The sequence below is a fragment of the Erpetoichthys calabaricus genome, chromosome 9 (assembly GCF_900747795.2).
Source record: "Erpetoichthys calabaricus chromosome 9, fErpCal1.3, whole genome shotgun sequence".
Taxonomy (NCBI): domain Eukaryota; kingdom Metazoa; phylum Chordata; class Cladistia; order Polypteriformes; family Polypteridae; genus Erpetoichthys; species Erpetoichthys calabaricus.
Window position 1 is genome coordinate 146,815,850 of NC_041402.2, and position 14,683 is coordinate 146,830,532.

Here is a 14,683-nt window from a genome sequence, read left to right on the forward strand (position 1 = left end):
TCCCTTCTGAGGACAGCAAGGTATCACCTAATGTTTTTACATGTTTTACTGATATCTCAACCTTAGTGAAGAACCACCATCTACAGCTCAACATGGTGATCCCAGGAAGCCAGTCTGTTCAACTCCCCATCTCTGGACAGGTTGGTTTACTGTCACTAACACAACCTTGGGGTAGTGATTGATGTGCAGCTGTCTTTTTCTGACCATATTTCTACTATTTCTTGTTCTTGTGGGTTCACGTACTACAACATCCGCAAGATCAGACCTTATCTGATGGAATGTGCAGCACAACGTCTGGTCCAGGCTTTGGTATTGTCATATCTGGACTACTGCAACTCACTTCTGGATAGGAGTACCCAAATGTGCTATCAAGCCACTGCAGATAGTCCAGAATGTAGTGGCCCATCCCGTATTTAACCATCCAAGATGGGGATATGTCACTCCTCCCTTCAGGGCACTACATTGGCTCCCTGTAGCAGCACATACTAAGTTCAAATCCCTGATGCTTGCCTAGAGTATCAATGGGTCAGCATCTGCATATCTGGAGACACTGGTGAAGTGCTATGCTCCTTTTCACCTACTCAGGTCTGCTGGGGAACAGAATCTAGTGATGCTGCCTCTGTGTGGTATCAAGTGTCAATCCAGACTCTTTTCCTGTGTAGTGGAATGAGCTCTCTACCTCCATCTGAAATGCTGACTCCCTCAATGTATTTAAGAAGCAATTGAAAAGCCATCTCTTCTGTATCTATTTGATTGAAAAAAAAAATTTGCTCTGTTATCTTTCATATTGTTGGTTGATTTGTTGTTACATTAACTTTAATTGCTTTATCGATTGATAATCTATGATTGTACATTTATTAGTTACTACATCTTTTCACCCCCTTCCCATGGGCTCACCACCTATGGGAGGGGCCAAGGAGGTCGGGTGCAGTGTGAGTTGGGTGGTGGCCGAAGGCGGGGACCTTGGCGGTCCGATCCTCGGCTACAGAAACTGGCTCTTGGGACGTGGAATGTCACCTCTCTGAAGGGGAAGGAGCCTGAGCTAGTGCGCGAAGTTGAGAGGTTCCGGCTAGATATAGTCGGACTCACCTCGACGCACAGCTTGGACTCTGGAACCAATCTCCTTGAGAGGGGCTGGACTCTGTACCACTCTGGAGTTGCCCCCGGTGAGAGGCGCCGAGCAGGTGTGGGTATACTTATTGCCCCCCAACTTGGAGCCTGTACATTTGGGTTTACCCCGGTGGACGAGAGGGTAGCCTCCCTTCGCCTTCGGGTGGGGGGACGGGTCCTAACTGTTGTTTGTGCGTATGCACCGAACAGCAATTCAGAGTACCCACCCTTTTTGGAGTCCCTGGAGGGGGTGCTAGAGGGCATACCTTCTGGGGACTCCCTCATTCTGCTGGGAGACTTCAATGCTCACGTGGGCAATGACAGTGAGACCTGGAAGGGCGTGATTGGGAGGAATGGCCCCCCCGATCAGAACCCGAGTGGTGTTTTGTTATTGGACTTCTGTGCTCGTCACGGATTGTCCATAATGAACACCATGTTCAAGCATAGGGGTGTTCATATGTGCACTTGGCACCAGGACACCCTAGGCCTCAGTTCGATGATCGACTTTGTGCTCGTGTCGTCGGACTTGCGGCCACATGTCTTGGACACTCGGGTGAAGAGAGGGGCGGAGCTGTCAACTGATCACCACCTGGTGGTGACTTGGCTTCGATGGTGGGGGAGGATGCCGGTCAGGCGTGGTAGGCCCAAACGTGTTGTGAGGGTCTGCTGGGAACGTCTGGCAGAGCCCCCTGTCAGAAGTAGCTTCAACTCCCACCTCCGGCAGAACTTCGACCACATCCCGAGGGAGGTGGGGGACATTGAGTCCGAATGGGCCATGTTCCGTGCCTCTATTGTTGAGGCAGCTGACCGGAGCTGTGGCCGTAAGGTGGTCGGTGCCTGTCGTGGCGGCAATCCCCGAACCCGTTGGTGGACACCGGCGGTGAAGGATGCCGTCAAGCTGAAGAAGGAGTCCTACAGGACCCTTTTGTCCTGTGGGACCCCAGAGGCAGCTGATAGGTACCGGCAGGCCAAGCGGAATGCGGCTTTGGTGGTTGCTGAGGCAAAAACTCGGGCGTGGGAGGAGTTTGGGGAGGCCATGGAGAACGACTTTCGGACGGCTTCGAGGAGATTCTGGTCCACCATCCGGCGTCTCAGGAAGGGGGAAGCAGTGCAGTGTCAACACTGTATAGGGTGGGGATGGTGCGCTGCTGACCTCGACTCGGGACGTTGTGGGTCGGTGGGGGGAATACTTCGAAGACCTCCTCAATCCCATTAACATGCCTTCCAATGAGGAAGCAGAGCCTGGGGACTCAGAGGTGGGCTCCCCCATCTCTGGGACTGAGGTCACCGAGGTGGTCAAAAAACTCCTTGGTGGCAGGGCCCCAGGGGTGGATGAGATACGCCCGGAGTTCCTCAAGGCTCTGGATGTTGTAGGACTGTCTTGGCTGACACGCCTCTGCAACATCGCATGGACATCAGGGACAGTGCCTCTGGATTGGCAGACCGGGGTGGTGGTCCCCCTCTTTAAGAAGGGGGATCGGAGGGTGTGTTCCAACTACAGAGGGATCACACTCCTCAGCCTCCCTGGAAAAGTCTATTCAGGGGTCCTGGAGAGGAGGGTCCGTCGGATAGTCGAGCCTCGGATTCAGGAGGAACAGTGTGGTTTTCGTCCTGGTCGCGGAACAGTGGACCAGCTCTATACCCTTAGCAGGGTCCTGGAGGGTGCATGGGAGTTTGCCCAACCAGTCTACATGTGTTTTGTGGACTTGGAAAAGGCATTCGACCGTGTCCCTCGGGGAATCCTGTGGGGGGTACTCCGAGAGTATGGGGTACCGGCCCCCCTGATAAGGGCTGTTCAGTCCCTGTACGATCGGTGCCAGAGCTTGGTCCGCATTGCCGGCAGTAAGTCGAACCCATTTCCAGTGAGAGTTGGACTCCGCCAGGGCTGCCCTTTGTCACCGATTCTGTTCATAACTTTTATGGACAGAATTTCTAGGCGCAGCCAGGGTGTTGAGAGGGTCCGGTTTGGTGGGCTCAGGATTGGGTCACTGCTTTTTGCAGATGATGTTGTCCTGTTTGCTTCATCAGGCCGTGATCTTCAGCTCTCTCTGGATCGGTTCGCAGCCGAGTGTGAAGCGGCTGGGATGAGAATCAGCACCTCCAAATCCGAGACCATGGTCCTCAGCCGGAAAAGGGTGGAGTGCCCTCTCAGGGTTGGTAGCGAGATCCTGCCCCAAGTGGAGGAGTTCAAGTATCTCGGGGTCTTGTTCACGAGTGAGGGAAGAATGGAGCGTGAGATCGACAGGCGGATCGGTGCGGCATCCGCAGTAATGCGGGCGCTGCATCGGTCTGTCATGGTGAAAAAGGAGCTGAGCCGCAAGGCGAAGCTCTCAATTTACCAGTCGATCTATGTTCCTACCCTCACCTATGGTCATGAGCTATGGGTAGTGACCGAAAGAACGAGATCGCGAATACAAGCGGCTGAAATGAGTTTCCTCCGCAGGGTGTCTGGGCTTTCCCTTAAAGATAGGGTGAAAAGCTCAGTCATCCAGGAGGGGCTCAGAGTAGAGCCGCTGCTCCTCCGCATCGAGAGGAGTCAGATGAGGTGGCTCGGGCATCTGATCAGGATGCCTCCTGGATGCCTCCCTGGTGAGGTGTTCCGGGCACATCTAACCGGGAGGAGGCCCCGGGGAAGACCCAGGACACGCTGGAGGGACTATGTCTCTCGACTGGCCTGGGAACGCCTTGGGATTCTCCCGGAAGAGCTAGAAGAAGTGGCCGGGGAGAGGGAAGTCTGGGCATCTCTGCTCAAGCTGCTGCCCCCGCGACCCGACCTCGGATAAGCGGGAGACAATGGATGGATGGATGGATACATCTTTTCACTTGCGGCAATCAGCTTTTGTTATGTGTCCTACTACACTTGCTGAACAAACAAGACCTAGCTTAATGTTACTCAGTTATGTTTATGTTTTATGCATAAAAGCACATTCTAAGGAATTACATGTAAATGTAAATTTACCCAGTAAGTAACAAACTTAGAAAATACAAACAATTTAGTGGCTTTATTTTGAAACTCACTTCAAAAGTTGACATAGCTTTCCTTAGTACTTAATTACTATTTTTCAAAATGATCTGTAGTACTAGGGTGTTGTACCGTGTTAACCATTATGAATGTAGTGAAAAGTCAAGCAAAATGACACCTTTTATTGGCTAACTTAAAATGATCTGAAAATAGTATGTTTGATTTACATGATTATGGTGAATCCTACTATTGTAAGAGATTTAAACTTTATACTTATTGGTTAAAATTTTGTTTTAATATAAAAAGTAGGTGGATTCACCCCTCCTTAATTCTCTCCGCCTCTGCCCACAACCCCCCCATGTTTTCCTTATAAATAGTACTGCTTTCTGAAAGTAGAGCAGATGTCCTCTGTCGTTCTGTGACCAATATTGAGCTAATTGGTGAAAAAGATGGAAAGGTCCCGAGGCCAGTCTGTACCCTCATACCTGGGATGGTCAATTTTCACATTGATATGCTGTTGTCTCCCAGTTGGAATAGCTGCTCTAATTTGCTCTTGCAGGGTAGGCATATAATATGTTTTCTTTTAGATAATCTATGAATGTTAAGAATTATTATGAAAGAAATATATGATTATATCTAAGTGTCATCTTTTATAAAAAAAGGATCTTATAAGTTGTCTTACATCAGGAAAGTCTTAGTGGAAAGAAAAATGTCTAAAAATGTAATCAACCTTTGTAAAATGTATAGTATACAGAATATGATATTTGAAAGTAGATGTTTGTCTGTTACATTGATTTTATTGAAAATATATTTATTATTTGCTCTCTTTTACATGTTTTCTTGCATTCTCTGGCTTCACTGCTGCTGCAGTATTAAAAGTATAAAACTCATAACAGCATTTGCAGTATGATAACGCTTTGCAATAATGATTTCAATTTGTGAACGATTACAACTTCCAGCTCTACAGCACCAACATTATAGTAAGCCATACTAACTTGCGTAATGTCAGATATGCATTACATTAAAAATGCACAAGATTATACAGATATGAAATCTAACATTGTCAGGCAGCACTGTAGTGCATTGGTCAGCATTGCTGCTTCAAAGCTTCAGGATGATGGATTCAAAGTGTAGACTGGTTGTTAACCGAGTGAAAATGACACCTTCTCAGCTTGTGTGTTTTAGCTGCTTAGGATTGTCCTGCGATAGACTGGTGTCGCCTTCAGAACTGATTACCGTATTACCTTATACATGCCCAGCAGTCCTGTAGTGGAACAAGCAGCCATGCAGATTGTGAAATACGGCAAAGTTTTAAAAACCAGCTCAGTGTTATTTAAATTGGACGTTTTCTGCGCTAACACATACTGTTTTATATACATACATATTTCTCAGCGGTGATCACCGTCGGTCTCTTCTAATGTATTGACTGGCCCAAAGTGTTAGGTCGTTGTACCCGTTCCAGCACTGATCGACTTTGTTTTTTCTTGCAGGTAAACGACGCCTCGAGCGCCGGGGATAGCGTCCGAGCGACAGAAGCATCCAGAAAGGCGAAGATTCTCAATATTGTCGGACTCGTGATTGGCATTATTGTGATAATCATAGTTGTTACGTTTTCTTTACTTAAGGGGAAACAGCACTAATGGACTGACTGAACATGCATCAACGCCGCTTTTGTATTTTGTAGCACAGACCTCTGCTTGTCTTTTGGGAACTCAGTTTTTACTGTTTTTTAAATAAAAAGCGGTGTTTTTGTTAACTGTCTGTCTTTGGGGATCATTGCATTAGTATTGTATGCGTAAATGTCTAAAAACAACTCTTATTGACCTTTCAAATAAGCAAATTTATTAGGCACAGAAAGGAAGTCTTGCATTGCCCGTGTTTTCCATAATGTGGCGCCTGAGACCCACTTTCGTAGATTTCTTTAAACTCTTCTTTAGTCTTATAAAATAAAACATTTGATAAAAAATAAAATAAACGAGGAATATGGAAGCGGTAACACTGGCACCACTACATTAGTTAAAACGATAACGGTGTCGTTTCTGCATATGTAAATGGCGTAAAGACTGTGCAAGAAAGGAACTAAAAATCAAATTCGGTTTGACTCTGTAATTGGAAATTATAAGGCATCAGCTACTCACTCATCTATACGAAAAGCAACCTCGAAGCATTCTGCGGTCTGATCACTGCGCTGTGGCTTAAACTCATCCTACTGAAATGATTGGTCTGCTGATCATAGTTTTGTGTAGAAAAATGAGAGAAACTATTTAGGAATAGATACAGTATGTGCTATGAAAGTAACCCTTTATTCAGTGATTTTCACGATGTGCAGACATTTAAGAAATGACATCAGTCATTCTGGGTCGAGAAGCAAAGGAAAACGAAGCGCGTTTCGACAGCACCAGGCGGAAGGTGGAGCGCCAGTACTTGAGATGGCCCCCTCTGCTGCACATACTTTACCTACACTCAAGCTTGTCGGACGGTGTGCTAAGAAAACTGCTACTATCACACTGCCATTCTTACGCAAGTTGCCAATCTAATAAACAACAACAAGCAGCGGAAAACGTTACACCAAAAATGAAAAAAAAAACTTTCCCCCTTTTACTTAGGTTCTCAAATTCAGTCTGGAGGACATCCTGTGGCAACAGGTTTTTGTTCCCAATCATTTTCACAATCAGTGAGTTATTTCGTTTCAAACTTGTCTAATTAGCTAGTGCTAGTTGATCTTTTTATCATCTCTTGTCCTGCATTCAGAAAAGAATAAGAAAAGTGTAATTTTTAGGTGTATACGACATTTATATATATTTGTATTTTTGTTATCGCTTAAAATGCTAAACTCTCTTTTACCGTTTCACAATTAATTAACTTGTTCAGTGTAAATTTTATCCTAATAATGCCAGTCAACAACGAGTAGCGCAGACAACACACCCTCTTTAATAGCACTTTATAGTTCTATACTGGATTGTGTGGTTCCTCGTAGCTCCATTGCTTGACAAAGCACCATTACATTCTGAGAAGGGTTCTACGCCCTTTGATGTTGGTTCTTTGTGCTTTGAAAAACTTCCTAATACGCAGAAAAAGCCCAGCATCTTTACTGTATGGTAGCGCTATATAAATGTAATGAATTATTATTATTATTATTATGGTATGCTGCAGGACACTAACAGATTAAGAAAACCTTGGACTGAGCCTGTGTTACTGGATGTATGCTGCAAGAATCCTTTTAAAATCATGACCCATTGGAATTTAACAGATCTGTTACCATCTCTAAATGGTTATTGACTGTGTGAATCCTGTTACAAATCTAAATAATAATAATTAAAAAAAAACTTCTTTCTGGAACTTTCACGTGGATGGGTCTTTTGGGAACCGAAAATGGTTCCCCTAAGGCGTCACTCTAAAGAACCACACTGGCACCTTTATTTTTAAATGTGCAAAATTCTTAAAGGCTGCATATACTTCAAAACCAGGCCTACTGATGTCCTCATTACTAAACCATGGATTAAATAACCAGACATTGGAAAAGCAGACTGAAAATCATGATAATGATGGAAATCTTAATAAACAAGGAAAACACAAATTATCTCCACTCAACAATAAATGCTTGGAATATTCTAAAACAACATTAACCAAATTTCTACATTGACTACAAAACATAGAAACTTGGATGTAAGTGTTTGCTTAAGGGTCTAATTAAAAACAGAAGTGGTTGGAACAAAAAAACAGCTTAGCCCCCAAAGACTAAGTCTGAGAACCTTTCAGTTAGAAAAATAATTCACAACAATAAAAATGATCAGCTTTATTTCATTTAAGAATAGCCTGGTGTCAGTGTGTTAGTGCTGCTGCCCTCAGAGACCCCGTGACCTGGGTTCCAATCCTTTGCCCTTTCAGTATCAATTTATAGTTTCTACACACTCCACATTTCTAACTGGGGTTTTCTTGAGCTGCTTTGGTTTTCTTCCCAATTTTCCAAAGACAAGCGTGTTAGGTTAACATTCTGTATTGGCTATTCTAAATGATCAGCTTCATACCTTGCTCCCAGTGCTACTGGGGTAGGCTCCCTGCACCCTTTGAATGTTATATTTTTATCTTGAAACAAACAAAAAAAACCTGAATTTGATTTCTTCTTCATGTGTATTTTATAATAAGTCTGACAAAATTAGAACTTACATAAAAATGTCTCAATAACACTTCATCAGCAACACCATATAACTTTAAGCATTCATAACTCCCCAGCCTGGGAAAAAAAATCTCATTACTTCAACTTTCAGACATCTGTTTTCTATCTTCCTGCACACTCCTCTTTTAAAACGTCTCCTTATGTGCAGGAGGGAACATGTTTTTTTTTTTTTTTTACATTTTGCCTGTGCTTGGTGTGTGTGTGTATGTGAGAGTGCGCACCCTGCGGTGGGCTGGCACCCTGCCCGGGGTTTGTTTCCTGCCTTGCGCCCTGTGTTGGCTGGGATTGGCTCCAGCAGACCCCCGTGACCCTGTAGTTAGGATATAGCGGGTTGGATAATGGATGGATGGATATATCAATAAAAAGTAACCTATTATTTTGTTACTCTCCTCATTTATCATACTGTGCTTAGTGTTACAGTATAGCGTATAACATCTATGAATACAATAAATAGGATGTGGTCAATTGTTTCATGAAAGGAAGTTGAATTTCTTCCAGGACACAGGGAAAGTTTGAGAGGAAAAAGCTATTCAGCACAATCTTAGCTCATTTATTACAATACACTAAAATTTTTCAAAAAGCATCCACATGCACTGCCCTCTTTAGAAATTTGTTTTGTGCGTCTAAGATTCTTATAAAGTATTTTGTAACATGTGTGCCTCATTTCTTTCTGGCAGAATTTTAATTAAAGTACTATGCTCTAAAAAATAATTAAAGGGAACTTTAGCCAAGACTTACATCAATGCATGGCTGCAAGCTAGAAGTTCAGATTTAATGATTTTGTTAAACATTCTGAAATGTAAACATTATTTAATAAGTTGTGGTGACACAAAAATAACAGTAATAGCTTCAAAAAATGATTGGAGTTATTTTGAATTCCATTTTATTAATTCACTAATAAAAACAAAAATGATGTGGTGGTAACTTAGTCGAGTGGATTGGGTGATGTGATTTCTGTCACAAATTCACTTGAAATGGGGTGTTGAAGTTCCCACCCACTTATCATGTCTGCACAAGCTCATGTCATGCTGAAAAACACTGTCTGTAGTGCAGAAATACTCGCTTAGAGCAAATATCATTTTATTTACAGGCACATTCTTACGACCAAAGTGATGTTTGCATACAGGCTTTGGTTCGTGATATAATGGATAATGGTTTTATGTTGATGTCACAATTTAACTTGAAAGTGCTAACAAAAAATGAGGTAAAACTATTTGGAACAACTGAAATGTGTGAAATGTTGTTAGCTTAAAAATGTACATTCCTACTTATATTTACCAAGTACATAATACATAAAAGGGCAGCCCAGTATTACTGTGCTGTCTCATAGCTAGGAGACCAGGATTCACATCATGGGTGCTCCCTGCAAAGACCTTGCATATTTTCCTCGTGTCCATGTTGGTTTCTTCCCATAGTCCATACACATGCATGTTAGATAAAATGGTCCTAGTGTATGTGTGTGTGGGGTGTGGGTGTGTGTGTGTGTGTGTGTGTGTGTGTGTGTGCCCTGTGGTGGGCTGGCACCCTGCCCAGGGTTTGTTTCCTGCCTTGCACCCTGTGTTGGCTGGTATTGGCTCCAGCAGACCCCCGTGACCCTCTAGTTAGGATATAGCGGGTTGGATAATGGATGGATGGATGTTTAAAAACTTGGGTTTATACTGCTAATTATTAAGTTTAAGGTAATTAAAAATACTTCGAAATGTAAAAGAAAAGCTAATGAGGCATGGTGGCACTCACATTTCAGGTCCTCCTTGCATGAATTTTGTGTGTTCTCCCTTTGTCTGCATGGATTTCCTCCCACAGTCCAAAAATATGCAGGTTAGGTGATCCCCAGACTCTAAATTGTGTAAATTGGCCCTAGTATGTGGTGTGTGCAAGTGTGTGAGTGTGTTCACCCTGTGATGGAATGGTTCCCTGTTCAGGTGATTGTTCCTGCCTTGCCCCCTATGCTCTTTGAAATAGGCACCAACTCCTCTCAGTCTTGCTCAGGAAGAAGTGGTCTTAGAAAATGGTATGGTATGGAAAAATTAATTCAACTTACTCATTGAAGTTAATTGCAAACTTTTGCGTTAATTATTTTTGTTAACTTGAAACATTTGTTTTTAGAGAAACATTGACTTTATTTATTTACTTAATAATTTTAAATACTTGTATCAGTTTTCTTAACTCACCTGTTGTTATGCAAGATCATATAAATCTAAAATCAAACCTGGCAACATCACATGTTAGACAGACAGACAGACAGACAGACAGACAGACAGACAGACAGACAGACAGACAGACAGACAGACAGACAGATATATAGATAGATAGATAGATAGATAGATAGATAGATAGATAGATAGATAGATAGATAGATAGATAGATAGATAGATAGAACTTTATTTTATATATATATATATATATATATATATATATATATATATTCATTGCATTCGTAGTCTGTGTCACAATCTGATTGTATGGGTGGTTACCTACCAGGTAACACTTGTGGTTGGTCAGCAAGTCAGCTAACATCCGCCACAGTGCCCTCATTTCAGTTGTGAGAAGCAGATCACAGAATGGTTGAAATAGTTTACCGTCAAATAATGCAAAGAGTACGCGGTTCAATTCCCCGAGAGGAGGGTGCAGTGAGTGTGTACACCTGATGAGCCCAGAATTAGGGCAAAACACGTGTCGCATACTCTTTGCATTATTTGACAGTAAACTATTTCAACCATTCTATGATCTGCTTCTCACAACTGAAATGAGGGCACCGTGGCGGATGTTAGCTGACTTGCTGACCAACCACAAGCGTTACCTGGTAGGTAACCACCCATACAATCAGATTGTGACACAGACTACAAATGCAATGAATGTAATTACCCCGATCTACATGCTGTCAAATAAATGAACCACACGCCGTGGCACAACGTTAGAGGCTTCACCTCTGGTGCTGACGTCCGAGGTTCAATTCCCCGTGAGGGGGGTGCAGTGAGTGTGTACGCCTGATGAGCCCAGAATTAGGGAGAAACACGTGTCGCATACTCTTTGCATTATTTGACAGTAAACTATTTCAACCATATATATATATATACCCACACTATGAAGACACATCAGAATTACTTAAAAAGCAAGAATATTAAAAAGAAAGACAACTTCTTTCTTGGCTGTCACAGCACCAGTGAGACATTATGCACACATGACATATTAATAAACACTTTTGTATTAAATGTCTTGAGAAAGCTGTTCTATTTTGGCCAGTTTTAGAGAAAGAACTGAACTTCAAAAATGCCAGTACCTTCCAATCTAAGTGAACAGAATATCAAGGCCCAGTGGTTCTAATGCAATTGAAAAGGTTTCTCTAATAACCAATTAGTATTTAAAAATGACTAATTAAGGATAAACTAAGTTTCCCATTAGTACACTAAAGAAATGGTTGCTAAAAATGGTGCTTTGTAGTCATACATGAATAATAAATTAAAAATTTCAAGCAGTAAAACATATTACCAACACTAGTTTGTCCTGGCTATTTTTAAATGAATTTAACGGTGTGTTGTTTCTAACAGTTTCTAACAAAACATGATAAAATCTGGGGGTGTCCAAAGTTTTGACTGGTGGTGTATCTTCATCAAAACTGTGACAACTGTAAATGTCCGGAACGTATTCTGTGGTTATTTAAAAATATCCCGTATGCTGCTGCAGTGCTGTAAAACTATCCTAGAGCATACATAGTCAACTCTCAAAATGTTGTCATGCATGTTTTAAACACAATTCTTTGATTGGAGAAAGAATCAGTAATATATATTCATAGGCAGTTAGAAATGTAAGTGGAAGAATTGACATCAAATAAAACACACTATTAGTTTTAGGGCTTCACATACTGCAGGTTCTGTGAAGGTTGATTATTGAAGAAGTGGCTGTGAGTGCACGATTCAGACTGGTACAAGAAGGGGATACATGCTGCTCTCTTTTCTCGCTGGCACAAGGCAGTTGAAGGTGATGGAAGTTATGTAGAAAAATGAGCAGCGTTGAATATTCATCTAGTGATCCAAAGAGCATGTTTAGACAACTTTATAATAAATTACTAGTTATAAAATGAAATGTCTTTCTGGGTAACCCCTATAGTAACCCCGCTCAAAAAAACAATGAGCATAAAGAAATTCACCATATGGCATGGACCAAAAGACTTAAAATGTATAAAACAGCATTGTATATAGAGCTCTCAAAATACTAATTTCATGAGACCATTACCATTTGTTAGTTGTGCTGTAGAAAAGCATGAAATAAGTAATTGCTGAAGCCTTGATGAGACTGATCGATAAGGAAGCGCTGAAAATATTAATAGTCAGATTAGAATAGAGTAAATTAACTAAGACAGGCCTGGGGGAGACTGGATAAAGTGAAACCGCCTGGCAGTGCAAATGAAAGGACAGACCATAGATTTCATCAAAAGTGAGATCATCTTTTCAAGGCAACGCTTCCTGATGCATTCCATTATCCTCTTAAGTAACACCACATTGAAAGAATGTCAATATGAAAGGAGCCCAACCTCTTTTCGAAAACATCTTGAAACTGAACGACTCTTGTGATCACAAAAAGTACTCAAAATCAAAGATACTATAATTACTACTGAAACATAGGTGCATGCTAATACTGATATACCAACTGAGGAGCTGTAAATTTCAACCAGCAAAATATCAAATCTAGAAATTAAATTGGATCAGGGTCTCTTAACTAAAGGTCACTTCTGTCACTCTATGTCATCTAGATTAAATGCCATTTCCCTTACTCATCACAGTGTTCTAATTCATTTAATGAATATGTTAAAATTTACTATTTTTAAATTAAACTAAGCTTTACATACTACAGTTCTTTGAAACCTGCACATCAGGCTCCAGAAGATTGTCTTAATACAGACTAGAGGAAGTGGACTGTTTATGTATTTTGCAAAATAAGTCTGAATTGGGTTTTTCTAAAAAAACAATTACCACAAAACAAAAAGCATCTTTGAACGCAAATGCCAGATAAAGTTCCAGTTATGCCCTGATATGTAAAACCATAGCATTTAAAGAGGGTGTGCTGACTTTTTCAGATAATTTTGTGTGTAGCCAGCATAACAGTAAAACATGGTTGGCACACATTATGCAACAGGGCTGAGACTGAGAGGTGCAGCATCTTGCTTAAATTACCTCAGAGCACTTCTTCTCAGAATACTGTCCATAATAGATTAGATGGTGAATTGGTGACAGAAAAGGTTCTTCATAGAAGTGCACAAACTAAATAAATCAATGCCTCAATTTGCCTTTTGGTTCCCTATCGGCTCAAGTTTCCTCACACAGACCAAATATACGTCATTAGTTTTATTACAAGCTTAAATGCACTTTTCTGAGTATGCATATGTGAGCATCTATTGTGCGAGACAAACCAGCATCCCAGCCTGTGTGGGGCTCACTCCCTTACATGGCCAAGAGGCCTTGATAATGGAAGGTCCAGGGATGGAATGACAATATCTCTTTTCCGTGCCTGGATGTGGAAAGACATTACAGCAGCTACACGTCCTAACAACCACTGAGCGACACCTAAGATGAAAGCATCCGGGAAGGACAGCATAGTGGGTGACTACCCACTTACGGTAAGAGTGTCCCCCAGTGCACTGGGTGGCACCATCCCATCTGGCAAGCCCCATTATGGACGCCTGCAGGCCAGCATGAGAGTTGTGCATCACAGGGATCTCTTGAATAGTGATACAAAGACCGCAGTAAACCTGCCAGATGTGCAAGTGCTTCCTGGAGGCAAATGAGTAAGGAATGGAAGTACTGCAGAGTCAAAAGGTAAAAGAGAGCTTTCCACTCAGCTCAGGGAGAAGACAACACTCACTTGGAGAAGTAAAAGAGGGATTAGAAAAGGAACCGGACTGTCTGTGTGTAGTTGTGTCTTGGGTTTTGGGGCTCAGTGACACCACCTACAGGCCACACTGTGTATGTGCTGTCCTGTGGCTTGCCTGACTTGGTGGTTGTTTTTAATATTCTTTGTGTAGTGCAGACCCAACTTTAAGTTGGATTAAAGAGTCACCTAAATTTAACAAAAGAATAATTTTAGGGCACAGTGGTGGCTCTGTGGCCAAAGATCTGCACTAATATCTGGAAGGTTTCCTAAATGTTTGCTCCAGGGGTACTGCACAAAGGCTGCCCCTGTGGTCTAATACCCAAAGGTCATGTAAAAAGACAATTTTTCCCCCGGGGAAAAATAATTTATATCAAATATGTAAGTATGTGATGAACAGTATCTCCTGGAATTGATAGTCATTTTCCAAGTTGGGGCCCTCCCATTCACCTCATATTTTAGATGCAACAGTATAATGAGAGTTTACGTTTACCATTTCAGTCATCAACTTAATCAGTAATGACATTACGTGTCTACTATTCCCAAATTAAGAAATAAATATATTAAAT

The 14,683-nt window shown here is 42.0% G+C and overlaps 1 long non-coding RNA gene across 1 annotated transcript; it reads left to right on the forward strand.

Annotated features, from left to right (window-relative positions):
* The first annotated feature begins 4,468 nt into the window (after window positions 1-4,468).
* On the forward strand, window positions 4,469-5,828 carry LOC114657255 (uncharacterized). The gene is made up of 2 exons (XR_003717205.2): window positions 4,469-4,632; window positions 5,563-5,828. It is a non-coding gene; the product is annotated as an uncharacterized LOC114657255 (long non-coding RNA).
* The last annotated feature ends 8,855 nt before the right edge of the window (window positions 5,829-14,683 follow it).